This window comes from Globicephala melas, chromosome 9, assembly GCF_963455315.2.
Source record: "Globicephala melas chromosome 9, mGloMel1.2, whole genome shotgun sequence".
Classification (NCBI taxonomy): Eukaryota; Metazoa; Chordata; class Mammalia; order Artiodactyla; family Delphinidae; genus Globicephala; species Globicephala melas.
Window position 1 is genome coordinate 94,473,598 of NC_083322.1, and position 27,579 is coordinate 94,501,176.

General features: G+C 46.3%; 1 protein-coding gene across 5 annotated transcripts in view; it reads right to left on the bottom strand.

Annotated features, from left to right (window-relative positions):
- Positions 1–4,621: 4,621 nt before the first annotated feature.
- C9H7orf25 (chromosome 9 C7orf25 homolog) overlaps positions 4,622–27,579 on the bottom strand; it is a 324,697-nt gene continuing 301,739 nt past the window's right edge. For 4 of the 5 annotated variants that reach the window (XR_009565153.1, XR_009565151.1, XR_009565145.1 and 1 more), the window contains 2 exons: positions 18,077–19,898; positions 4,622–5,944 (listed from right to left, as the gene is read on the bottom strand). The gene's annotated coding sequence lies outside the window, so the exon portion shown is untranslated. Of the gene's footprint in view, positions 5,945–9,926; positions 10,017–18,076; positions 19,899–27,579 lie in introns of those variants that run through there. The other variant, XR_011377690.1, reaches the window with a different exon arrangement.

Here is a 27,579-nt window from a genome sequence, read left to right on the forward strand (position 1 = left end):
ACGAGGACCCTTGTTCCTTCTTCCAATGCCCCAAATCATGGAGCATGCCTTAGGTGAGTAGCAAACGCTTTACACTTGCCAGTGCTGAGTTGTTCTTCTCCCTAATCCACTTAGCAGCCCTGTGAAGATATAGCATCCCCCTTCTGCAGACAAGGAAACCCCAGCGCAGTGGCAGCTTACCCAGCATCACCCAACTGGCAGTAGTAGAGCCGTGGCTTACATAGCAGAGCCGTTAAAAAGAATAACTAACGTATCAGAATGGCCTTTCTGAATGAAATTCAAATGTCTTTACGAAAGGAGAATGGTCCTGATGTATAATTAATCCTGAAGACTAATAATTATGGCGGTCCTACTGTATAGCACAGGGAACTATATTTGATATCCTGGGATAAACCAATATATGTATATGTATGTGTATATATATATATATAAATGAGTCACTTTGCTGTACAGCAGAAATGAAGACAACATTATAAATCAACTATACTTCAATAAAAAAAAATTTAAAAATATAAATTAAATGTGTTGGATGGTTAAGCAAAAAAAAAAAAATTATGAATAGTCTGTAGAGAAAAATAAACCCGACGAGAGTAATTTAAAAAAGCTTCTGGAGGGGAGGGATAGATTGGGAGCTTGGGATTGACGTGTACACACGGCTACATTTAAAATGGAGAACCAGGGCTTCCCTGGTGGCGCAGTGGTTGGGAGTCCGCCTGCCGATGCAGGGGACACGGGTTCGTGCCCCGGTCCGGGAAGATCCCACATGCCGCGGAGCAGCTGGGCCCGTGAGCCGTGGCCGCTGAGCCTGCGCGTCCGGAGCCTGTGCTCCGCAACGGGAGGGGCCACAGCAGTGAGAGGTCCGCGTACCGAAAAAAAAAAAAACCATAAAATAGATAACCAACAAGGACCTACTGTATAGCATAGGGAGCTCTGCTCAATATTCTGTAATAACCTAAATGGGAAAAGACTTTGAAAAAGAATAGGTCCATGTATATGTATAACTGAATCACTTTGCTGGACACCTGAAACTAACACAACATGGTTAGTCAACTCTACTCCAATAAAAAAAAAAAAAAAAGACACTTCTGGAAAATGTAAGGAAAGCAACACATATATATATATGCATATAGGACAAAGATGGAGGGGGAGAAAATACTTCAGAATGAGATAATGTTTTTCAAACATTGACTAGAAATAGGCAAGGGGTCCGGGGAGAAGACGTGAAAATTGAGACATGAGGAAGGAGATTGGGATGAGAGCTAGAGGGAGCGGGTGGGCCACTGCTCCACCCGACTGACTTTCTTCCTCTGCAGCTTCCCCCTCTCAGGCTCAGCTAGGGCCCTGAAGACAGACATTCCCCAAACCGTTCCTGTGGTAGCTCGGGTTTGACTAGGGGCAGGGAGTGCCAGAAATCTTGCAAGGAAGCTGATTCTTTTGACATTTCCTGCCCTGAAGATTCAAGGGGCTCAGGCGAACCTCTCAACCTGATGAAGCTCGGTGAACCTCACCAAGGTCACCGGATCCAGGGAGAGCCCCACGGGCTGACAGCAGCTCTCACCAGCAGCAAGGATTTATGTGCCCCATTTCAAAGGACATGCATTTTAGGGATTTCTTGCTGTGTGAGAAACCATTGGGGCAAAATGGAGTAGAAGAAAAGTACACCTGATTGTAATTAATGCTGACAGTAATCTCCAGCTTTCATTCTGAAAACAGCCAGATGGGAAAGTTGGAACTGTGAATAATAGAAAACGTTGCCATCCACGGTTCCTGGAGTCGTAACTCTTTAAAGACTGTTTGGATTCCAGATCTCTCCAGACTGGCCCAAGCCAGATGCTCGCTCAGACTCCTAGGAAAAGAATTAGAGAGAGAGGAAAGCTATGCTCTCAGACCCCCAGCCCTGATGAGAACTCGACGTGTGGGAGCCCTGGAGCTGGGGGCAAAGAAGGGAAGTTAAGGACATAGCCAGAAAATGTGGGGTCAGACTGCGGCATGGAAACATCTTAACTAATAGCCTTGTGGTACAGGCCCCAGCAAGGGAGGAGCCCATGAAGCGCGTGGGGTCCTGGGCCAAATGAGGTTTAAGAAGAGCACTGGCAAAGGATGTGCTTCTCCAAGGGCCTGGCCAAAGGTGGCCTAGTGGAGGTCAGGGTGGGGTGTATGCCTGGGGGTAGGGGAAGGAGAGGGGACAGGGCTGTTCTAGGCTGGGGACGAAGGCCAGAAGGAAGCTGACAGGAAGACAGCTTCTCAGGGAGCTGTGTCTAGCCCAGGAGAAGGAGGAATACCCTGAGGTCATCTCCCATCCCTCCTCAACTGGCCAGACAGACCTCCAGAGCCACTGGAGCCATGGACCCCGCCTGACTGAGCCCCAGTGGTTAGGTGCGGCCTGGTACAGGAAAGTGAGGACCAGGGCATCAGCATGGCCCGCCCCTTCCCCGTGCTCCCTAAGGCCTCAGAGAACAAAGCTGCGTGCTGTGGGAGTCCATGGCCAGAGAACTGGGGTTGGAGGTGCAACATCTGGGGCCAAGGCAGCCTTTGATGGCAGGGGGAACGTCCTTGGTAGGAGCAGGTGGCGAGCCTGCCGGAAGGCTCCCTGCTCTGTCCCTTTTGTGTCCTGCTCAAGAGCACCACGGGTGTCAGCGTCCCTGAAGAAACTCAGGGAGGGCGGGGGGGGCTACAGGGACACAGGGAGGGTCTGCAGTCCTCGCAGAGGTTCTGACAGATCAGGCTGGTGGAGGTGAGCAGGCTGGGGGAGGGAGGAAAGGAGCCAGCAGGTGGGAACCCTTTTCTTCTGAAAGAAGCACTTGGGGAGGCATTGGAAGGGGAGAGGTTAAACCGCAGGAAGGAGAGGAGATGAAATGGGGCCTCCGAAGGGGCCCCTGAGCTCCCTCAGAAGTTCTAGCTCACAAGGGGGTGAGCTGGGCTGGGTGCCGCTTGTCCTGCACAGGCGCCACAGCTGGAAAGCACATAAAGGAGGGCTCCTGGCCACGGGCTGTGTGCAGAAGCCAAGCTCACTGGGAAACTGAAACATGAGGGATGCTTTAAGAACAGGCACATGAAAAGATGCTCATCATCGCTAATTATTAGAGAAATGCAAAGCAAAACTACAATGAGGTATCACCTCACACCCATCAGGATGGCCATCGTTAAAATGTCTACAAATAATAAATGCTGGGGCTTCCCTGGTGGCGCAGTGGTTGGGGGTCCGCCTGCCGATGCAGGGGACACGGGTTCGTGCCCCGGTCCGGGAGGATCCCACATGCCACGGAGCGGCTGGGCCCGTGAGCCATGGCTGCTGAGCCTGCGCGTCCGGAGCCTGTGCTCCGCAGAGGGAGAGGCCACAACAGTGAGAGACCCGCGTACCGAAAAAAAAAATAATAATAATAATAAATGCTGGAGAGTGTATGAAGAGAAGGGAACCCTCCTACTCTGTTGGTGGGAATGTAAGTTGGTGCAGCCACTATGGAGAACAGTATGGAGGTTCCTTAAAAAACTAAAAATAGAATTACCATATGACCCAGCAATCCCACTCCTGGGCATATATCCAGAGAAAATTCTAATTCGAAAAGATACATGCACCCCAATATTCATAGCAGCACTATTTACACTAGGCAGACATGGAAGTAACCTAAATGTCCATAGAAAGAGGCATGGATAAAGAAGAAGTGGTATATATAAATATAAATAAATAAATAGATACACACACACACACACACACACACACACACACAATGGAATACTACTCAGCCATAAAAAATAAAATAATGTCATCTGCAGTGACGTGGATGGACCTAGAGATTATCATACTCAGTGAATTAAGTCAGAAAGAGAAAGACAAAATACCATATGATATCACTTATACGTGGAATCTAAAATATGACACAAATGGACTTACCTACCAAACAAACAAACTCGTAGACATAGAAAACAGACTTGTGATTGCCAAGGGGGAGTGGGGTGTGGGAGGGATGGACTGGGAGTTTATGATTAGCAGATGCAAACCAGTGTATATAGGATGGGTAAACAACAAGGTCCTACTGTAGAGCACAGGCAACTATCGTCAATATCCTGAGATAAACCAGAATGGAAAAGAACATAGCTAAGAAAGCATGTCTATATGTGTATAACTGAGTCACTTTGCTGTACAGCAGAAGTTAACACAGCACTGTTAATCAACTGTACATCATTAAAATTGAAAAAGAAAAAAACCACAGGAGTGGAAGCTCTATGACGTCAATGGTTTCTAGCCTGATGCTGGGTGGAGGTGTCAAAATCCTTGCGGAGCGGGCAGGGATTGGCCTGGAAAAGCAGAAGGACTGAGGAAAACTATGGATACGGGAAACTATTCCAACAAACACGCCTGACGACCCAGAATATAAAAGGTGGGGTTCTAGCTCCACCAGACGACTAGATTTAAAAAAACCCAATATAGGACTTCCCTGGCGGTCCCGTGGTTAAGACTCTGCGTTCCCAGTGCAGGGGGCATGGGTTCGATCCCTGGTCGGGGAGCTACGATGATCCTACATGCCGTGCCATGCAGCCAAAAAAAAAACAAACCCCCAAACCAATATACATTTATTTCATCCCCACAAATACATCCTAATAGTTTTCACTGACAGCTGGGTAAATATGAGAGAAAACATGGGGCGTGAAAAGCTAGGTTTTGGGGTGAAAGGGAGGTGCTTAGACCTGGGATCAAAGGACATGAAGAGTGAAAAGTTCTTAGCAATATTTTAACCTGGTCATTTTCAGACAGAAGAAACCTTTTGTTTGTCCCCCAAATAAAATCTCATGGGGAACTACACATGGAGAATCCCACGTATACCGTGGAGAATCAGAGGGGATCTGATGCTGCGGTCAGGTCCAAGACCCCTTGCCCAGCAGGCTTCCTCCCGGCCGGTGGAGAGGCCGCAAGCGTCCCCTGAAGAATGCGATACCTGGGAGGAGCAGCCTGGGAACCATGAACTACATCAACCCTCCCGTTTCCATTTTGAGAATGAATCTGAAAAGGGAAGAAAGGTAAGTCAGAGGCCAACTTTGACCCGAGCTGGTGAGGATTACGTACGTCCCCACAGAGCATCTTTCCAGCATCTTGGCCCCCAGCTTGGGAAAGACATGCACCTGTTCCCTCCGCGTGGGTGTTGGGACCCAAAGGAGGAACCGGCACAAACTTGCCTCGCGGGTTGTAGATCATAGTATGGGCACCTCCACGGCCTCTTTCGTCGGAAAACTTCAAGGTTCTTCCTGGGCATCGTTGGACTGGGAGCTCTTTTCCCACTGATTTGCAATAAAGAAAACGAGGAAGAGCAGTCTCTTGCCAGTGAACAGGTACTAGCCCAGCAGCAGGAGCGGGGTTGCCTCTAGGATAAGGGTCTCAGCTCCACTCCCTGCAGAGGGAGAGATTCTTTCCGGACGACATGGCTGAGGCTGCCGCGGACAGAGATGGGGGTGAAGAATTAAATCCCCAGTGCTGGAAACTGCTAGGAAGATTTAGCATTTCCACGGTGCCCTCCCCTCCCCTCAAGGTCAGTGCCACCAGGCTCAGGCACAGGGAGAGGGGGGCAAGGGAAACAGGAGAAGGCCTGGGATGTTTAAACAAGTTCACTGAGTTCAGAAAAGGGCCCTGAGGGTATAGGATAACTAAGACCCATAAAGCCACGGTTTTATATAAGGAGCCCTTGGAGACAGCGAGGAAATGGCAGGTCCATTTGACATGAATTGTGGGCCACTTTGAACTTCTTTTAAGAGTCAAAGAGGAGAACATTTGGCAAGATACAGATTGACTGGGGTGACTGGGGTGTCTTCAGGAAGGAAGGCGCATTGGATTTCACGAACTCAGGGAATTCTTTATAGATCCGGCCGGTCTGGCTGACAGAAGGAACAAGCCTTGATGCTGGGAAAAGCCAGCTCCCCAGGCAGCACCTACAGCCCCAATGTGCTGAGTGACCTGTGATGGGAAACAAGGACATGGATTACAGACAGGAAGGATTTTCAAGATGTCTCTACCAGGCACACACTCTTAACCTTTGCCATCAATCAACTCAGAAAGCGGAGACGCAGTGCCCTTCCTCCAGAGCTGCATTTCCCAAAATGTGTCTCCTAGAATCCTGATGGCGTTATGGCCCTTGAGAAGGGTCCCATATTAAAATAAAGTTTGGAAACGCTGCCAGAGTGCTTGGATTCCCCTCTTAAAGATGAACGGAACGTAGTAGCGTATTAAAGGCCCTGAGATGTTCTTTACAAAAGAAACATTTTAAAGGGCCTTTAGCCCTATGTTCCCGATACTTCATTGGCTGCAAGTCATTTAACCCTTTTGTGAGCACTTGTACCTCTCATAGAATGGTGATTCTGAAGAAGGTCACTGGCAAGTACTGATAGGAGGTTGATGGCCTGGCCCATGACTCTATTGGTTTGTCCAGGCTGTCAAAAGGGCAGAGGCTGCTGCTTGAGGCATCGGGGACCACGTGGCAGCCCTGAGGCGGGGATAGGGGACACAGGAGCTGGGAGGATCCCTGCTCAGTAGTGCAGGGGAGGGGCCCGTGGCACACAGCCCAGTCGCAGAGGCTGGCTACAGCAAGGACAGCTGACCAATCGATAACATAATGTTTTGAGAGTGGCACAAACTCAGACTTGGTTTGACCACTGGCGAGCACATGGGACACGTTGGGCTGCAGGGGAAGGCGTCAGCCCGTTGCTAGACGTCCTAGGCAGAACTGTCACTGTCTGAACGGGTCATAGTAAGAGTGATGAGCGCTTTTTGGAGCTTTTTTGGTAGCTTTGCTTTCCATGTGCTTGGAAACCCTCTGAAGCACTTCACTATATGCACGGCTCTCACTGCAGTCTTCTCAGAAGAGAGTGCTATAGGTATTAGTAACGTGTCTTAGAGAAGTCGGATAATCTAAGGCTGCACAGATAGGAAACTGATAGGGCTCAAATTTGAAACGAACCATCTGTCTTTAGGGTCTCCCCTTCTATGCCAGGGGTTGGCAAACTACAGCCCTCGGGTCAAGTGCAGATCGCTGCCTGTTTTTGCAATGAGCATTTTACTGGATACAGCCACCCATTTACCTAGTGTCCACAGGGGCTTTGGCACTGGGACAGCAGAGTGACACATTTGTGACAGAGACCATACAGGCCTAAGAGATTGACTCTCTGGCCATTTACAGAAAAGTTTGCTGATTCCTTCTTTGGGCTATTAGACCTCTAGCTGGAGGCTGGGAGCACACAGAGCAAGAACCAACTTCGAGGAGAACAGAAACAGTTCCTCAGGGTCTTAAAGGACAGTGTCGGACTTCCCTGGTGGTGCAGTGGTTAAGAATCCACCTGCCAATGCAGGGGACACGGGTTTGAGCCCTGGTCCGGGAAGATCCCACGTGCCGCGGAGCAACTAAGCCCCTGTGCCACAACTACTGAGCCTGTGCTCTAGAGCCTGTGAGCCACAGCTACTGAACCCATGCACCACAGCTACTGAAGCCTGCACGCCTAGAGCCCGTGCTCCGCAACAAGAGAGGCCACAGCAATGAGAAGCCCGCGCGCCGCAACAAAGAGTAGCCCCCCCTCGCCACAACTAGAGAAAGCCCACGTGCAGCAACAGAGACCCAACGCAGCCAAAAATAAATACAAATAAAATAAATTTATTTAAAAAAAAAAAAAGACAGTGTCTGCTCCAGAGCGAACAGGTGGCATGGTGACGAGGCAGGCCACGTGCTGTGGCGCGGAGCAAGGGGGTCTGTGACTGGGAGCATCTCAAGTGTTTGAGTTTTGCCTGTGTGGCTTTTTTGTTGTTGTTGTTAATTGGCGTAGAGTTGTTTTACAATGTTGTGTTAGTTTGTACTGTACGGCGAAGTGGTGTTCCCCGTGCTATACAGCAGCTTTTCATTAGTTATCTACTTTATACATATTCATGTATATATGTCAATCCCAATCTCCCAATTCATCCCAAACCACCCTTCCCCCCTTGGTGTCCATACATTTGTTCTCTACATCTGTGTCTCTATTTCTGACCTGCAAACAGGTTCATCTGTACCATTTTTCCGGGTTCCACATGTAAGCGTTAATGTACGATATTTGTTTTTCTCTTTCTGACTTACTTCACTCTGTATGACAGTCTCTGGGTCCATCCACATCTGTACAAATGACCCAATTTCGTTCCTTTCTGTGGCTGAGTGATCGTACCTGGCACTGCAGGCCGCACAGCCAGGAGATCTCGGATGTATCATAGGAGATCTTGATTCTGAGTCACACCAGAAGGCAGGTATTGGATGCAGATCATTCTTCTGACCCTGTCAGGACTGCTGGGAACTGAAGATGTCCTGGGCCTGTAACTGTTTTCGTAACTGCACCAAATGCAGCCTGCGGTTGGGCCTCCGGGCAGCTTTGGCCCCAGGGAGCTGGGAAAGACCAGGCTAAGGCAGGGCAGGGGGTGGGGGCCTGGCACAGGTCCCCCCCGTTTGAGCGACAAGCTCCGAGCTTGTGACCCTGGGGAGCCGGGCTCTTGGCCCATGTGAGGCGTAGACTAATGATGCGGGCCCCTTAGCGCAGCAGGCAGGGCGCTGGGGATTAGCCCCGGGGGTAATGAGCCTTGTACACAGCTAAGTGGATTCTCAGGTTTGAAGTCATTTTGTCCCAGGGACTCTTGGCCCTGGAGACAGTCTGAGAGGCGGTGGCCTGGGAAAGGCTGGGAAAAGAAAGGAAGCCTCTGGTGAGGTGGGTTTGAGTCTCTCCCTCTTTCTCCGGCCCTCGAGGAACAGATCACACTAACCGCCAAAGATTCCACTTCCTAGGTGTCACATGGGACACAGGATTCTGCCTCTGTAACATGGAACTCAGATAACGCTTATAGTGTTGATTCTTGGACCACACTTTGATAAGTCTGGGGCTCAAACTCCAATGTGGGCGGGCAGCAGCCCCCTCTCTCTGGCCCCCTCCCCCCACGCTGGCCTGTCTGGACCTTCATCTCCGTCAGACCTGCCCCTGAGGCACCTGGATGCTGTGACCCCCCCTAGAACCTGGATCATGGGACTCGGGACGTCTGAGACTTTGTGTGTTGTGCATTGTAGCATCCTCTGTCAGCGCCAACAAAAATTCTCAGCTCCAGATCCTGGTTTCACGAAACGCTCTTCCCAGGTGGCTCCAGTCCCCCTACATCCCGTGAAAGACCCACCGATCTGGGCAAGTGCGGTAGGGTCTACCCTTCCCCAAACATCCTCTTGTCCTCCCACCCGTGGGGCAGTGGGTGAGATCCTAGCCATTTCTAAGCCCCAGTCTGCGGAAGATTCTACTGTCATCTACCTACAAACAGATGAGGGGCCAGGTGCTGCCCCTGTATTCCCTCCCACTGGGAAGCGTGGGCAGGTCCCGGTGAGCAGCAGCGCTTCTCCCTGGACAGCAGCCGCGTCTGGGCAGGCAGGTGTGGCACCAGGGCTGTAGGGCCAATGTGATATGGCTGGGACATCATCACCTCCCCTATGACCAGTGGGAAGTCTCTCCTTCTGGGGGGCTATTTTGGGAATTCTGGTGGCCCTAGAGCACAGCTGACCCCATGGGCCAAGGTGTCCCCCACTGAGTCCACTCTGGGTCCACTGGGAATGCACTGGCACTGCAGGCTGGTGCGGAAAAGGGTTCTGAGAAGCCCACAGGATGGTACTTTTCTGTTCACCTGTAACCTTTCAGAGAGCTTCCAGGACGTTTCCAATGTTACAAGATTTCCTTCAAAATGCAAATATGCATCACGTCATCGGCCAGAAAGGTCAGACTTGTAATCATGGTCATTTGGGAGGTGGAAATGGAAGGTTATTTATTAATTTGGGATGTACCATGGGTGTTCCATAGCAACACTCACGTGGCGTTTTTCTTTTTAAATACATGACTTTCATTTGCAGCGAATTAAAATCATATAATAATAATGGTTCCCTTCAGGTTGTCTCTTACCTCCTTCCTTGCAATGACCCAGCAGTATCCAGATTCATGGTTTTCCTGGTGACGGTCATGGCAGTTGCCCCTTTGGATGTTGTAGCAGGCTAATCAAAAAATATTTGAGTATTTTAGGATTTCAATTCCTAGTAAGGGACGAACTATGATCAAAATAGTATGAGGCTTGGTCCAGCCAGAGATCTCATATTGATTCACCAGTATCTCAAGGCACCGTTGTTCTTTCCGGTACCTCCAGACTGAATCTTGAGGTACAGATCCCTCAGCTTTCTTCCTCTCCCTCTCTCTCAAGCACGTGTTCTGATGTGAGCACTTGCTTCCAAAGCCAGTGGCCTTGTAGCACGCACTTTCTCAGGCCCAGAGCGCTTTGCCCAGTGCCCAGGACTCTGAGTGGCGGTGTAGTCAGGCGGAGGTGTACGCTGGGGCTTGGACACCAGCTAGTGGAGAGAGAATGAATGAGTTACTTTCCCTAATCCTCAGTTTCTTCATTTCAAAAATGGAAAGTTTGGTAAGAACTGAAAATAAAGTGACTTACTTAAAATATACTAAGTCCTTCACCTGGGCCATGTAAATTGGTGAATAAATAACCTAAGGTAATATTTTGGACACTAATATTATGACTATCTACTCAGGCTTTGTATCTGTTTCCACGCTGCCTCTGGTCTGCCGTGACTGCTCCAGGCTTGTACTGATCCTACCGAAGTCAGTGAACAAATTCATTCCTTTAACAAATATTCATTAGATGTCTGTGATAGACAGATCTCTAGGCTAGACACAGAAAATCAGTGTTTTTGAGGAAAATAAGACCCTATTCCTGTTGTCAGGGAGTATGGAGGCCGGTGACGTCTCGTTCTCCCAGAATCTCAACAGCCATCCTCCCCCCTGAGTCCAGGTCACTGTGTCCCCTCGTTCTCCCCCAGAGCCACTAGGATGTCCTGGAACTAACAGCACACATGTAGTTCTGTCTCTCATCTGCGCACCTGGCTCGACGGTATGTCCAGCAGCTGGCTCTGTTTTGTTTGTATCTGATCTCTATTTAAGAAATGAGGGCAAACATAACAATAGTGAACATCAATGAGCCCTCACCATGGGCCAGGTACTATGCTAAGCATTTTGTATGCGTAAGGCCATTTTTTTCTTACAGCTACCTGTTGAGATAGGTACAATCTCTGCAATAAGGAACCAGAAGTTTAGACATGCTATCCCATCTAAGGACCTACAGCTAATCGGCCAGGAGAGCCAGGGCTGGAAGACAAGCAGTCAGGGGCCAGAGCCTGTGTCCTAAACTCTGCCCTAATCCCCCACATTAGCTTTTGGCATCTTTTTCTTAGACAGAGACCCTCTTCCAGCAACCTCTCTGCTTTGTTCTTGGCAGCCTTCGTTTGTAAGATCAGCTGCTGCTTTGGTTAATTCTTCTCTGTTGAGAAATGCCAGATGTGAGGTGATTGCTTCCACCAGGCGCTGACCCTTGGCTACTTTGATGGTCAGCAGAAAAAGGCAGCATTGTAGAATCAGTGTCATCTTTTTGCCTATTATTATTATTATTATTATTATTATTTTTTGCGGTACGCGGGCCCCTCACCGTTGTGGCCTCTCCCGTTGCGGAGCACAGGCTCTGGACGCGCAGGCCCAGCGGCCGTGGCTCACGGGCCCAGCCGCTCCCCGGCATGTGGGATCTTCCCGGACCGGGGCACGAACCCGCGCCCCCCTCATCGGCAGGCGGACCCTCAACCACTGCGCCACCAGGGAAGCCCTTGCCTATTATTTTTATTTTACTTTTACATAAATTATTTCTACTGTAAAGAAAGTCAAACTATCTTTTAAGACGGTGTCAAATTGACATTCCTTCTCCCAGGTCCCATTAAAATTCCTATGAAGGTGAACTTCCCAGATAAGATGGCAGGTAGTTAGGGGCGTGTTATTTACCTTCCCAAATTCTAATTGAAATAATTATGGAAACTGAACGAGAGATGAAATCTTCCACAGTACTGGAAAGTAGGAATACAGACTAACGATTTGCTAGATGCCAGAGGAATTTCTACCAACCAAGGCTTGGATGGTGCCTGAGGTAGACAAGCCAGATCAAGTAGAAAGACACTGAGAAACTTCCACGCTGTCTTACTGAGTTACGTATCTTAGAATTCTGGAGCCTTGACCAATGAAATGGTGAAGCTACAGCTTTCTGTCTTGGCTAAGTTTATTTCATCCAATCAAGCTCTTTCACTGGCACTCCCCTTTTGATATCCATTTGGGGAGGACCATTTGGTAATGCAAGAGGGGCCGGTCAGAAATAGTCAGATGCAGGTAGGAGATACCGACAATGATAAATGGAGGGGACAGAAAAGAATAGTGAGAAGAGAATACTGTGGGAATTGCAGCCTCAGCTCGCATCTGAAAAGGAAAGACGTGCAGATTGTCAATTATCTATGAATAACTTATATTTCCCGTTATAAGATGATCAGGCTGGGGAAGCAGACCCTCACCGCTTCTAAGGGGCCATATTATATAACTGACATTTAAAGCCTAAAATTTACATGGAACTTTGCAATGAAGCTGCCTTCCAGTTTGGGGTCTAGGAGGAAGTTGCTGGTGGAGTTCATGGTTATCGATGGGACCAAGTGACGCCTTGCATTTTTAAATATTGGCAAACTTCAGGCACGGAGGACCCTCAGATCATTCAAGAGTGAGTAAACAGGAAAAAAAAAACTCTCATCGGACAAATAGAACAATAAAAGAACTGTATCGTTAATGTCAAGGTGCAGAATTATATAGCACTCTAATAAAGACGTACTATAGGAAAAGCTCATCAAGTAAACCACCTGTATCTTCATCCTGAAAAATGCTTGATGACACGTTGCAATTGACCAATAAATGAATCAAAACTAAACAGCTAAAAGTCAGCAAGTAGTGGTATTATGGAAAGCATGTCAATATTGAATCAAGGCTAAATAATTATTGTAATTGTGATTAGAAAGTTGAATGGAGATGTAAAAAGGGGGAAAAATATAAGTAATATGCATAATAGTGATAATTGCAAGTGTCATCAGAAGCATCAGAATCATGCTCTATTCCAGGGAAGCCAGGAAAAGGAAAAAGGGAAGGACAGTAAAATAACGCTCATTTTGCCATCTTATTTATTAAATGCAAACAGTCAACAATTCTGTTTCCTTCCTGAGAAACAAATGTACACGGGGGAGCATTTTAAAATTTGCAGTTGAATTAACTATCCATATAACTGAAGCCAGAATACACAGCTTGAAAATTACCAGATTACAAAAAGATTAGAAAACATTTCCCACACAGTAAAAGGCTGAAAAACAAGAAGGAAACAGTCATGAGTTATAAAACATATAAAGCATAAAACAAGGTAATAGAAGTAACACTACACATTATTAGTACAATAAATGGAACTGGATTATGTTCAAATATGGCCACATACAGGATGCATAGTGAAAGAAAAGAAAGAAATACACATAAAATTTAAAATAAAAATAAAATAGAAGTAGATAACTATTGTGAACCAGAAGACTTTTTAGGGGCATGCTTACAAAATATTCAAGTTTAAAGAGATCTATTTGTTCTATAACCACACATCACAACTATTTTCTTTTCTCACTCAGTTAACGGTGCTCTCTTTTTTAAAAAAATCAAGATTGACAGGCTTCCCTGGTGGCGCAGTGGTTGAGAGTCCGCCTGCAGATGCAGGGGACACCAGTTCGTGCCCCGGTCCAGGAAGATCCCACATATCGCGGAGCGGCTGGGCCCGTGAGCCACGGCCGCTGAGCCTGCGTGTCCGGAGCCTGTGCCCCACAACGGGAGAGGCCACAACAGTGAGAGGCCCGCGTAGGGCAAAAAAAAAAAAAGTCAAGATTGAACACCATTTTATTTGATGTTCATCATATTCTGGAGTCCATAAACGAAGCATAAGAAATTCGGTGTAGGTAGGATTTCTTGTCTTCATGTCTCATCAACTGAAACCCAACTTTTATTGCCCATGACCAAGGGTAAGGTGGGTTCTCATAGCCCAATTTACCATTTTATAAATTCTCTCTTGGATAATGGTGTGATGAATTGTTCAAGATCAAACTTTGGTATTGTGATTAAAACTAAGCTCACGTTAGAGCAATTATACGGTGATTTGCACCTACAATGTAATCACCTTAGACAAAAAGTCCTACACAAGTCAAAATGTCAGTCATCATTAATATCATTGTGGAGTGAAGTGAATTCTGCAGTTAGTATTCCACACACAGTACATTCTACACTTACTTCTGTCTTACTCAACATAATCCTTTTAGGCTGAATAGATCCTCATGTGAACTGAACGTCAGAGTGGACGTTTTAGGTGTATGTGAGAGTGAGTATTTGTTGTCATTGTTTATTGGAATAGAATCCTTTTAATTGAATCAGTCTTATTATTTTAAAAATAACTTAGTGTTCTAAAGTTTATGTCTATGTACAAATATTAAAAACATAGCTGTGTGTCAATGTCAAAATGATGTAGTTCTGATACTCTTGAGAAATTCCCAACCAGTCAGAATGACCATCATTAAAAAGTCTACAAATAATAAATGCTGGAGAGCATGTGGAGAACAGGGAACCCTCCTACATTGTTGGTGGGAATGTAAATTGGTGCAGCCACTGTGGAGAACAGTATGGAGTTTCCTTAAAAAACTAAAACTAGAGTTACCATATGATCCCACAATCCCACTCCTGGGCATATACCTGGAGAAAACTCTAATTCAAAAGGATACACGCACCCCAATGTTCATACTATTTACAATAGCCAAGACATGGAAGCGACCTAAATGTCCATCGACAGATGAATGGATAAAGAAGATGTGGTACATATATACAAAGGAATATTACTCAGCCATAAAAAAGAATGAAATAATGCCATTTGTAGCAACATGGATGGACCTAGAGATAATTATACTAAGTGAAGTAAGTCAGACAAAGATAAATACCATATGATACCACTTATATGTGGAATCTAAAATATGATACAAATGAGCTTATTTACAAAACAGAAACAGACTCACAGACATAGAAAACAAATTTATGGTTACCAAAGAGGAAAGAGTGTGGAGAAGGGATAAATCAGAAGTTTCAGATTAACATATACACACTACTATATATAAAATAGATAAACAACGAGGTCCTACTATATAGCACAGGGAACTATATTCAGTATCTTGTAATAAACCTTAATGGAAAATAATATGAAAAAGAATATATATGACTGAATCACTTTGCTGTACACCAGAAACTAACACAGCATTGTAAATCAACTAGACTTCAAAAAAAAAAAGAGAGAGAGAGAGAGAGAGAAACTTCCTGAGGAATCCTCATGCTTCCATTTGTTTGTGAACTGATTATTAGATCTAGGATCAGTACTGGCATCCTCAGTAGCAGCTGACGACTGTAGTAGCCTTCATTATGTGTTAGAAATCACAGATCAGGATTTACATTGAATTTGATCACAACATATAACTTATTGGGCACACATGAGTTATGTGAATGCAGCAAAAGACATAATTTAATTTTTCACCAGTCATGTATTGAGTACCTCTTGTGTGCTAGGTACAACTCTGACTGAGTTTATATTTCAGCTCTAAGGAGCTATAAAGTTACAAAGATAAAAATGTATACAGGTAGAAAGTAACAAGTACCCTCGAAGAGGTTCAGATAAGGGGCTGTGGGAATTAAGAATCAATTCCTATAAGATTAAGCCCAGGCCTCCAATCTAAATAGTGTTGGACCCCCCTGTACATCCAGGCTACGGGTGGTTCAGGGATCAGATGGGCTAAGCTGACAACTTGAAGGTCTTCAGGATGTGCCACTGGCTGGAACTGGAGAGTCAAAGATTGTCTTCTACAACTGGCTCTCTGTTTGGTTCTTTTTCTTGTACGTTTCCAAAGTCTCATGAGCATTTAGTGAGGGTCTACTGAACACTCGGCAGAGAGTGATGAAATGGATATACAGGCTGAAGAGACACACACACAGTCTGAATGTATGTGTTGTCTACAAGATACTGAGCAGATGGAAGGAATAATTAGATCTAACTGGTTGCTTATGGATGGACCCCTGAGGGCAGTAACATCGTAGATTGATTGCAAAATGCTCAAAACAAGAGAGTCAGGTGAAGAAATGAGGGAAGAGTGTTCCAGGCAGAAGAAAGAGCAAGAACCCTAGGACTGCATGACGTACACACACATTTGCCTCCCATTCCCCAGATCTCAGTCCAATCTGGGTGGGCCTGTGAGCAACTATAGTGGCCTTGCAATTTTGGTTCCCAGAGCAGTTAGGAACAGAAGCCATAGCTAAGAGGAGGGTGGCCAAGAAAGTAAAAGAAGTTCCTTAGTATCATGTGACAGTTGAGGGAGAGGGGAGCTGAGGAATTCTCAGGGGCGGTCAGCAGGATGCAGGCTGTGAGCATCTTTGGAAGACAGCAAATCTCAGCCTGGAGATGGGTGGATCTGCAAAGACTGTTGAAGGAAGTGGAGGCGGGTGGAGTGGAGTTTAGAAAGTTACGGGTAGTTTAGATTATGAGAGTGCAAACCAGCAAGAGATGAAGCCAAGAAAGGGATGAGCAGAATACTAATAACAAGAATTTGCTCGGTAGCTCTATTTTGTAGCTAACAGGGAGTGATTTATTAAAGCGATCTAGTCGGATCTGGTGTTAGAAAACCATCTCCAGTGCAGCGTGGAGAATGGATTAGAGAGGAGGAGGAATGGCCAGGAGAAAGGCAGGGAGCTGCTGAGCTGGGGGCTCTGAGGATGAGCTCCTGAACCCCAATGGGGCCCAGGGGCAGCACGGACATCTGCAGGCTCTTCCGTCCAAGCAAATACACGAGGTAGGCTTCCTGGTTCTATTGCCACCTGTGCCACAACGTGGCAAGCCCCTCTTAAATGGCAAAATCAAACATCCTCACATTAGGAAGGTCCATACTGGTCAATTCTAGCCCCTAGGTACACTTCCCCACTATCACCTTTCCAACAAAGCGGTTGACCAGTTGCCACTTGGAAACGTTCTCTCTCCAACTTCAACTCCTTAACCAGTCTGCTCGCTTGTGAGCTGGCAGGGCTCCTTCTCTGTCCTAGGTCTTCACACATGCTCTCCCTTCCCCACAGCCTTCAGGTCTGGACAAATGGTCATCTCCTTGAGAACCTTTCCTAAGCAAGTTCATCATCGCCCTTTATTCTCCACTCTCACGCCATTACCCTTCACTCCTGCCACTGCCAGAGTTGGAAAACATGATTTACATATTTTAATGCATTTTAAATTCACTTCCCCCCAAACTGTGACCTATAAAGGGCAGGGAGTATATCTGTTTTATGTACTACTGAATACCCAACATTTTCCCATAGAACCTTATTGTTTAGAAGTTCTAAACAGCAAGGTCCTATTGTACAGCTCAGGGAACTACGATGAATATCCTGTAATAAACCATAATGGAAAAGAAAACAACAAAAAAAGAAGTCCTTAAATGTGAACCTAAATGTTCTTGACTTCAGTGTCCAGATCTGCTTTTTTTTTTTTTTTTTTTTTTTGCGGTACGCGAGCCTCTCACTGTTGTGGTCTCTCCCGTTGCGGAGCACAGGCTCCGGACGCGCAGGCTCAGCGGCCATGGCTCACGGGCGCAGCCGCTCCGCGGCATGTGGGATCTTCCCGGACCAGGGCACGAACCCGCATCCCCTGCATCGGCAGGCGGACTCTCAACCACTGCGCCACCAGGGAAGCCCCCAGATCTGCTTTTTGATATCTATTTGAAGACAGCTCTTGAGCCCTGCAAGGCAGTTATTTCCAAGCCATTGAAGAAAGCCCAGTGGTCAGTATGAACACTCCTCTGGTCCCTCCAGTCTCCTCCTAGCACCTTGAGAATCAGCAAGCAATGACTGGAACCTGCACTGGACTCTGAGAGCAGGTCTTGCTACTGTAGATCAAATTTTCTGCCCCTCAATGTTAGAACTCTTCATCTTTTAGAAGATGCCAAAGTTCATAGGGGAGAAGATTCTGGTCTATTACTTCCAGATTCTCTGAGGATATACCCAATTTGGAACTGCTAGAATAATGAGGATGAATATCATACTGTTTCATTATGGCCCAATAAAAACATAAATAAGATTATCAGTCATTTATAATTACCTCTTGATCTGATCCTTCCGGGGAGGAAAGAGTGGACGTGAATGAACCCTTTCTGGCTCCTTATTGCGATACAGCTATAATTTTCCAAGTGCAGCGCTTGCAGCCAAACAGTTCAATTCTAATCCAAACGCAGACAATTTACTTACTGGTAGGAGGGGTTTGCTCTCAGTTCATATTTAGGAGTCAAACATCGAATGGAGTCGGTCTCTGTTCTAACCGTCGGTGGACAACGTAAGCGGAGCCGTGTTGAGACTTGTTTAGGGTTCAGCCTCTCTTATAAGTGAGGGCTCATGCATCAGAACAAACAGCACAGCTAGGAACGGCCCCACGCTGTTTCCTTGCTAATGGCTTGGAACCTGCAGCTAAGGGGGCCCGCGGTGCAGATCTGGTCTTTGTGCTCCTTCAGTCCCAACCTATGGGGCCTTGGAGAGTGTAGTGTGGTGCTCTGAGAACACAGCTCAGCGCATCTGTGGTCACGGCCAGGTCTGTGTCTCCCTGGAGGCCGGCACAGACGAGTCCTGGGAGACCCATGCTGTGGAGTGCGCAGGGCGGGAGGCAGGCTGGGGGACACAGACCTTCTGGCAGAAAATGACACACCACCAGAAAAATGCCTTCAAATACGGCGAGATTTGGGGCTTGGGGACGCATCGGTCATCGATCCAGCATTTTCTGTCAACATCTGTGACACGGTCTCTCCCTGGGGAAAAATGTGCTCAACACACAGTGTATGACCACCTGGAAAAGGAGTAGTTTGCACAGAGCCCAGAAGCCCATTGAGGCAGGACCCTCAGCTTTCCTGAAAAGTGACCTTTGTTACCGCTGGGGATAGCGTTGGATAGCTTTCTCCCATTTTCTCTGACTTTTTAGTAAGTGGGAGATGGCAAATGCAGCGATATAAAGTGTGTCATCATAACGGCTTATGGTTGCAGGGAGATGGACGGAGGTGGCTTTGGCCAGACTTGGAATTCCCGCCTGAGGGTTTTCACCGGACCCTTCCCTACAGCACCGTTGCTAGTCAAGGAAACCCTCCTCCCTCCTTTGCAGAAGAACGGAACTTAAGGCAGAAGGATGGAAGCGGAAGAAGCGGGAGCCAGACGAAGTTTGGGGCGGCATGGTCTACAGTGAGCACGCAGTCACCTTGGCTCCGCCCCACGATCTGGCCACGCCCATCCTGGCCCGCGGCCCCTCCTCGGGCTCCTCCTGCCCTTGTCGCCGCGGAGTTTGCAGCGCTGGCTCTTCTGGGGGGCCTTGTCTGATATCTCTCCCCTCTAGCTGCCGGCTTCCTCTGGCATCTTATTATGGGGTGACTGAGTGTGAGGGTGACGGACTTCTTGCACTTTCTTATTTGCTTTTTTTTCTTTGTTTGATTTTTGATGTTTGTTTTGGTAAAGATTACCTAGGGGGTAAGAAAGCAGAAACGACGCTGGGAAAAAACACGCAGGTATTTGACGATGTGCCATGTCTCTCTTTTTTAAACAAACAACCCTCCACTCTGGCCTCCTTACCTCGGAACACCCCTCCCTGGTCCTGGCGGAGGGATCTATTTTAGCGGCATATTTACACAGCAAGTGTCTGGTCCTTAGGCAGGGGCTGTGACCGCATTTCTCTGCGATGCCATCACATGGTCCGCAGCAGAGAGTAGGGAAGGTGCTCCTCTGGCCACGCGGCAGCCGCGGGCATAGCCACGTGGCCAAGGGGCTGACCAGAGACTCTGCCCTCTGTCCCTGGAGGGGAGCGAGTTAAAGTGAGACGCAAAGCATGATGAGTGGGAGGTGTCCAAACCCACATGTTTGTGCTTCTGGCTTTTCAGACTTTCTTGTCTCTGGAACAGAAAAGCAAGGCGGACATCAATCCCGTCTCTTAGCTACGTACACAGGCATCCATCACATTCTCTCAGGTGTCAAGCCCCTGGGGAAGAACGGGTGGTAAAATGACAGAAACTTCATTTGTAAATATTATTATTTTTAGCTTTTTCATTATCTATGGACAAAGTGCAAAAGTCAGAGCAAATTCTTCTTGAAAGTAAATCTAGAGAAGTAAGTTTTCTCCTCAAGGTTTTCAGTGCCAATAGGAGGAATTTTTTCCCTTCTCCTTGGTGTGAAAATTCCAACTGTACTCTACAAGTCCATGTACCCAGCTAAAAGACTACAGCTCCCAGTTTCCCTTGCAACTAAGTTCTGGCCAATGAGATGTAAGCTGAGGTCTAGGGTGGTACTTCCTAGAAGGCTTCTTTAAGAGAGTTGACTCTGCTGGGGAATACCCTTTTTGCAACATCAGCATTCTTCCTTCTTTTAGCCTGCAAGTGGGACACAATGGCTGGAGTGACAGCATCAATCTTGGGCTGTGAGGTGATGTTGAGGCTGGAAGCCCTATGGTAGGTTGATAAAGCAGACTGGGATCCTAAAGACCATGGTACCGCCAATCCAGTCCTTCCTTTGGACTTTTGCATGAGAGTGTAATTAATAAGTGTCTATCTTGTTTAAGCCATGGATTAAAAAATAATGTTTTGTTTCTATTCTGTATGCCATCTGGTCCTTTAAAAGATCAAGTTGCCTGTGGGTGATGGCTTTGTAATCTGTTCGGATATTCACTGTATCTGGTTACAACTAATCATTTTACCCATTTTACTCTGCCCTGGGGACGTTAGCAGTGCTGTTTTGTTGGCAATGACCACTCCACTTGTTCTAGATAAGCTGGGAATGACTTTGTGGTTATTCCTCCCTGTGATCTGTCACTTCCTGATCCAGCCCTCACCAGGAAGGAGAGCTTCCTACAAAAGTGCTAATCAGGAATGTCACTTATCTTTCTGCGTTTCATTTCCACTAGACCCTTGACTTAATTTCTTCATTTGCCAAAAGCTAGGTACCCTTTATGATGTGTGCATCTCAATATTACTGGCAAGAATAATGAATAAAGCGACAATTATAAGTTAAAAAGTTGTATCAACATATTTAATAGTGGTGATAGAAAATTCCACTAGTAATGAGTATCTTATCCATGACTATTGACAAAGCTCATGAGTCAGCAAATTTCTTCTGTAAAAGGCCCAGATAGTAGATATTTTAGGCTTTGCAGGTCATGCATTCTCTGTCACGACTACTCAATTGCAGTGCGTAGAGAGAAGTCAGACAGAATATGAACAAATGAGTATGGCTGCATTCCAGTGACATTTTATTTGGAAAAACGAGGCCACAGGGCTGGATTTGGTCCATAGGCCGTAGTATGCCCACTCTTGATCTAAAGGAAAGATTCTGAAGCAAGGGATTGAGTGAATACTCTGGGTGCCTCTTGATGACTGAAAAAAGACACTGGCAAAGTGACAGACAGAGGGCATGCAGCTGCTGCTGTGGTGACAGGAGACTGTCCATGTAGACGCTGGGATGCTCTGTGGTCCCCTGAAGTGCTGTCACTGTAGGGAGCTCTTGGACTTCAGCAGTGCTGGGCATCTCCCGTAGGTGGGCAACAGAAAATTTGGGGTGGGTGGTAGATAAGTGGAGAATTTTTTTTTCTTCTGAAACTAAGACTAAGAGCTTTTGCAAATAAAAGTGTGATCTGGCAGATTTTGAACATCTATCAGATAGAACAGGCATCACAGTGACATCCTGAAACTTGTGTGTCAAAGAGACCAGAACAGTGGGAGCTGACAGAGCCCTTGCTGCAGTAGCTTCTGCCACAAATCAAACATGGGGAGCTGTAGTGATCGGAACACAGGCTTCCTGTGGAATAAGGGGGCCACGTCCTGTCCTGTCTGGAACGGAAGAAGTTCCCGGATATGAGAATTTCAGGGCCAAACCTGGAAAGTCCTGGGCAAACCAGGAAGGTTATCCTGACCACACTATTCTGTAATAAACAACCGACATTTCTTTAGTGGTCCCCACCTCGATCCTAAACCCAAATGGGGAGATGGGGGTCAAGGGAAGAAATGACTCCAGTCAAATATATATCCTTATGGTACTACTGAAAAAGAAGTCTCAGTCTATCTCCTGGAAAATACGCCAGGCTGAAAGTCAGAGGGCTTTTCTCCATCTCTGCCTCTGCTTCTAACTTACTCTGGGACCTTGGGCAAGTTGCCTTATCATCCTGGCCCTCACTTCCTCCATCAATAAAATGAGGAATGTGAATTTGGTCATTTTAAAAGGTCCTTTGAATGCTCAAATTCTAGATCCAGGTGGTTTCTATGACTTTGTGCACCTGTGGTTGGAAACAGGCAATTCTCTTGTACCCCCAAATTCCTTTAGGTTTGGGTACAAGTCTCTTGTGGCTGTCAAGAAAGAAAAAGATGAATTTAATTATTCAATTTTGATTAGATCTGATGATCTCTGAAAAGTCACCGCAAGCTGTCATTGGCAGTGAACGAACGAATGACTGTGGAAAGCCTCGGTTGATACATTTGTTCTCCCTTTTTGTCGACTCCTTTCCAACTGAAATTATCCCTTTTTTGGAGTTCTAGCTTGCTAACAGCCTGCAGTAAGTATTTAATGCTTAATCCAGGTAGTACTTTGTATTGTATTTCTAGCTTTGTTGCCTTTACATATTGGGCTTCTACTGTGAGGCCGCATTGGGTAAGGGCTGTGGAGATACCAAAAGCACATCAGATACTTTCTCGTCTCAAGGAGTTTATCTGGAAAGGAGCTAAGTTTTCTACACATTGCAAATAAAGAGTGTAGAAAAGTACATGAAAAGTACACAAGAAGGTATGCGATATACAGCACGAACGTATAGGCTGTGAATTTTCCCTTTACTGTTTAGCTCTGCCGTCAGGACTAAACGCATTCTGTTGTTTCAGGGGCAACCTTGTTTTCAAATATCCTGCCCCTTCGTTGCTACTAAAATACCCCAAGCATAGCAGCATTTTGGTAGCACAGTAGCAAGTGAAGCTGCAATTTCATTGCTTCCCATATCCAGAAACAGTACAAAATATTTTGGTCAGATAGTGTTCTGATTTTCAGTACTGAAATACGGACTTGATTAAGAACAGAAGCGATCGGTATGGGCAAAAGTTATAGGAGTGTCTTCATGGGAGAAGTAGGACTTAGATTTAGAGAGTGTTAGACCTGGATGAAATTTCAGAAATGTTGTAGTCCAACCTTTCTTTGTACAGGCCAGGGAGATGAATGGACATGTCCAGGCATGATTCTAAGGGGTCACAGAGACGAGGGTGGAGAGAAAGCAAGGCTCTTGACTCTAAGTGCAGGGTTTCCCCTGTGTGCAGAGGGGCCATCCACAGGACAGGCTGCCATCGTTCATTCAAGATCTGGTGACTCTGCTAACTGCCCTCCTGGTAGGATGAGTGGTGGGCGCCCAACCTTGTCCTTTCTCATAAATAACAACAACGTGTAACAGTACATGCTAAGGGCCCCAATGGGATGTCTTTGGAAGATCAAGTGGTGGGAATGAGTGGTGTTTGGAAGTGAAAGGCTATAGTGGGGAGGCCGGCTGAGTAGAGAAGAGTGAATGGTGATTGCAGACGGTGTCAGATGAAAAGGAGAAGCCTTACTGGAATCCAGGACGAGGAGTTGGGACCGGACTGCCTCGGCAGGGCTGGAAGGCAGACTAGCAAAAGGTGGAGTCTAAAGAACTGGGCTTGAATCCTGGTTCTGAGCTTGGTGTTAAGACCTAGTTTGCTCACCCATAAAAGAGGTATGATAATGGTATCCCTCTACAGGAGGATCTAATGAGAAACTATATGATATGGCATGATGCCTGGCACATAGTTGAGACTCAATAAATGTTTATTATTATTTTTTAATTAATTAATTTTCAAATTTTTTAGTTTAATTTATGTTTTATATTAGAGTATAGTTGACTTACAATGTTATGTTAGTTTCAGGTGTATATCAAAGTGATTCAGTTATACGTATACATACGTCCATTCTTTTTCAGATTCTTTTCCCATATAGGTTATTACAGAATACTGAATAGAGTTCCCTGTGCTATTTATAGTTATTATTATCATTATTATTTATACGTAGTGGTAGTATTGTCCTCTTCAACAAAGGATTTAGCGTGACAAAACCACTATGGTATCTTGGAAAGTGATGGCTGAAGTGAAAGTGCCCAGTGTTTCCTAAGAGAGAGTTGGTATAATTCTTAGGAGGAAATGGTATGAAATGCAACAACCTGAAGATTCTGTAAGCAACCAGAGTGGAGACTGGTTCTGCCTCCCCACTAACATGGATGAGACAGCTGCGTAGCCCAAGGTGATGTGGAGGAAATGATGCAGGATAAGGGAAGTGGAATAAGGGTTTGGTGAGAGAATGGGGCTTCCACATGGGCTAGCAGGGCCGACCTGTACAACATTGCCCAGGGCTCCTGCAAGGGACAGGTATGCCAAGCAAGGAAGATGAGTATTCACAAGGGTTTGGGGCAAAGAATCAAGCAAATTCTCGGATTAGAAAATTAAAAGATAAAGTGACCCACTATGCAAACAAAATTATGAAATCTAAGTGCTTGGGCTTGTGTTTACTTATTCACAAGATCTCTGGTGGCTCTCACGAATCTAAGGGTTTCCCCAAATCTAGTGTGCCTACGACCACCTATGGTCCTTGTTAGATGCACAGATTCTGGATTTCAATTCTGCAGCTCTGTGGTGAAATCCAGGAGTCTGCACTGTAATAACCCCCAGGTGCAGCTGATGTGGGCGTCTGTTGGACCAAGCATAGAGAAATACTGACTTCCCTGTTCTGAGCCTTACAGAGGTCCTCATCTACAGAATATAGGTAATAATATCACAACACCATACCTGTTACAAGTTGAGCTGTGTCCCCCCAAAAGATATGTTCGAATCCTAACTCCTGGTATCTGTGAATGTGACCTGACTAGAAAATAGAGTCATTGCAGATGGAATCAAGTTAAGATGAGGTCATACTGGGTTAGAATTGGCCCAAATACAACGATTTGTGTCCTGATAAGAAAGAGGGAAGCAACACAGAAGGAAGGCAGCCACGTGAAGATGGAAGCAGAGATTGGAGTGATGTGTCCACACGCTGAGGGTAGCCAAGGATTGCCTGCAAGGACCAGATGCTGGAAGAGGCAAGGAAGGACCCTTCCCTGGAGCCTACAGAGATAACATGGCCCTGCTGACACCTTGATTTCAGAGTCTATCTTCCACAGGTGTGAGAGAATACATTTCTGCTGTTTTAAGCCACTCAGTTCATGGTACCTTGTTATGGCAGCCCTAAGAAATAAATACAATACTTCACAGGTGGTCAAAAGAATCAACTGAGTTGTTATAACAGTAAGTTGGTACATGATAGCTAATTGTTTTTAAAAGAACGTAGAAAGCGTTTAATGACTTGTCACACATGTCCACTTTGACGTGGGTATTTCCTTCAAATAAAAATTAACTTAGGGATTTTGCCGTATATTGTAAGGGAGGCTTGGGAAGAGTGACAGCAGTTTTGAAAGAACATTGAACTAGGCACCCAAGTTCTAATCTTAGATCTTCCCTTCACTGACCTTTGAATGTGGCCATGCCAGGCAAACTTCCACGTTTCAGGTTACCTGTGAAGATGAGGAAATGCCTTCCTTCCAGGGCTGTTGGAAGATCGAATGATTTAATGAGTGTAGAAAAGCTCTTAGTAAACTCTAGAATGCTATGTGAATGTAAAAGATTCTTTTTTTTTTTTTTAGAATCTCTCTCTCTCTGCTTTTATTTATTTACTTATTTTTATTTCTTGGCCACGCCGTGCAGCATGTGGGACCTTAGTTCCCCGACCAGGGATCGAACCTGCACCCCCTGCAATGGAAGCCCAGAGTCTTAACCACTGGGCTACCAGGGAAGTCCCCGTAAGAGATTCTTGAGCTATCTTTTTTTTTAGTTTTCAGTAGGATTATGTTTGGAAGTTCACTGAAGGAGTCCCTCTTGGAATAACACTTGATCTGAGTCTTGCAAATCATGGTTCTTTCAGGTGAGGAGAAATTTCAAAGTGAGTGGATTACACAGGTGTTCTGTGAGTGATAGAAAGAGAAATTGTTTTTGGTGAAGGGGCATTTGTGCCCTTGAGGGGAGGGGTTGGAGGTAACGTGGTGTCTGTCTCCAAGATCTGTTAGTGGGTCTTAGAGACTACAACCAGAGGCAGACATGGCAGTGTGGATGTCAAGGGCCATCTCTGAGAGATGTTAGGGCTGGCATGCTGGGGGGTGGCACTGAGGGGCACCTGCCTACTCCAGCAGAGTGCCTTTGGCATAATGTGTCAGGGGCACAGAGCAATTGAGGGGGTGACTCACAGGAAGCAGAATCAGGGACAGTGACACAGGAAATATGTCCACATGCCAGCCCACGAGTGTCCCACAGGGTCCAGGGTCAGGACAGGAGACAAAGTGGGTCATCCTGAGATACCTTGCTAGAAAAGGTTAAAATCTGGGGCAGAATGTAAAGTGGGGAGTGAGTGAGAGTGAGCCAGAGAGGGCCGTGTCTGTTTAAACCATTCTATCTATCCCCACTTACTATGGCTGAACTGTGCCCCTGGAAATTCACATGTTGAAGCCCTGACCCCCAGGACCTCAGATTGTGACTGCATTTGGAGAGAGGGCCTTTAAAGAGGTAATTAAGGTAAAACAAGGTCATCAGAGGGGGCCTCAATCCTATCTGACTGGTGCTCTCATGAAAGGAGGAAGTTTGGACACACAGAGAGACACCAGGAATGTGCTCACGTAGAAGAAACACCATGTGAGAATCAGGGAGAAGACGACCATCTGCAAGCCAAGGAGAGAGGCCTTGGGAGGAACCAACCCTGCCGACACCTTGATCTCAGACTTCCAGCCTCCTGAACTATGAGAAAATAAATATCTGTTATTTAAGCCACCCAGCCTGTGGTATTTTGTTGTGGTAGGCTGCGCGGACTAACACACCACTTCATTTTATTCTCTGTTAAAGCCTCAGGGAGATTTTCTTCTCAGAGAGAAAAAGTACCCTGAACAATGATGAGACCGACATCCTCCCATTCCTTCTAGATCACCTGTGCTGGGGTCCATCAGGAAGTTCAGACCATGGTAAGCAGAGACAAGCACTTTCTGATCTGAGAATAGTGTTGCCTGACTTGAAAATTAACAAGAGCAGGAAGGGATTTCACGAATACGTTTAGAAAGACCTATCTCTTACCCCTTGAGACACATGCTTTGACTTTCATCTCCAAATCTGCTGTTGATAAGAGATGTCACTGGTTGTCTACTCCCAGAACTAGCTACAATTGGGAAAAGAGCAGGTGAGTCTTCGTCTGACTTTGAGAAATTCAGAAGCATCCTTTTCTAGGCTCCCATGGTAATCCAACCAAAAAGGAACATTGCCTTTTGCTTTTCATCTTAGAATGTCATCAAGGAAAACAGCTTTGAGATTGGAGACCCCAGATGATCCCAGAACCAGAAGTAAAGAGTGGGGAAGAGTGAGATGGGGAAGTAAGAAAATCAACCGAGGGTACATCAGCTGTTGACCACTGTGCACAACTAGGACTCAATCCTTCAGGGGCCCTCTGAGGCCCCATGTAGAATCCCAACCATAGGAT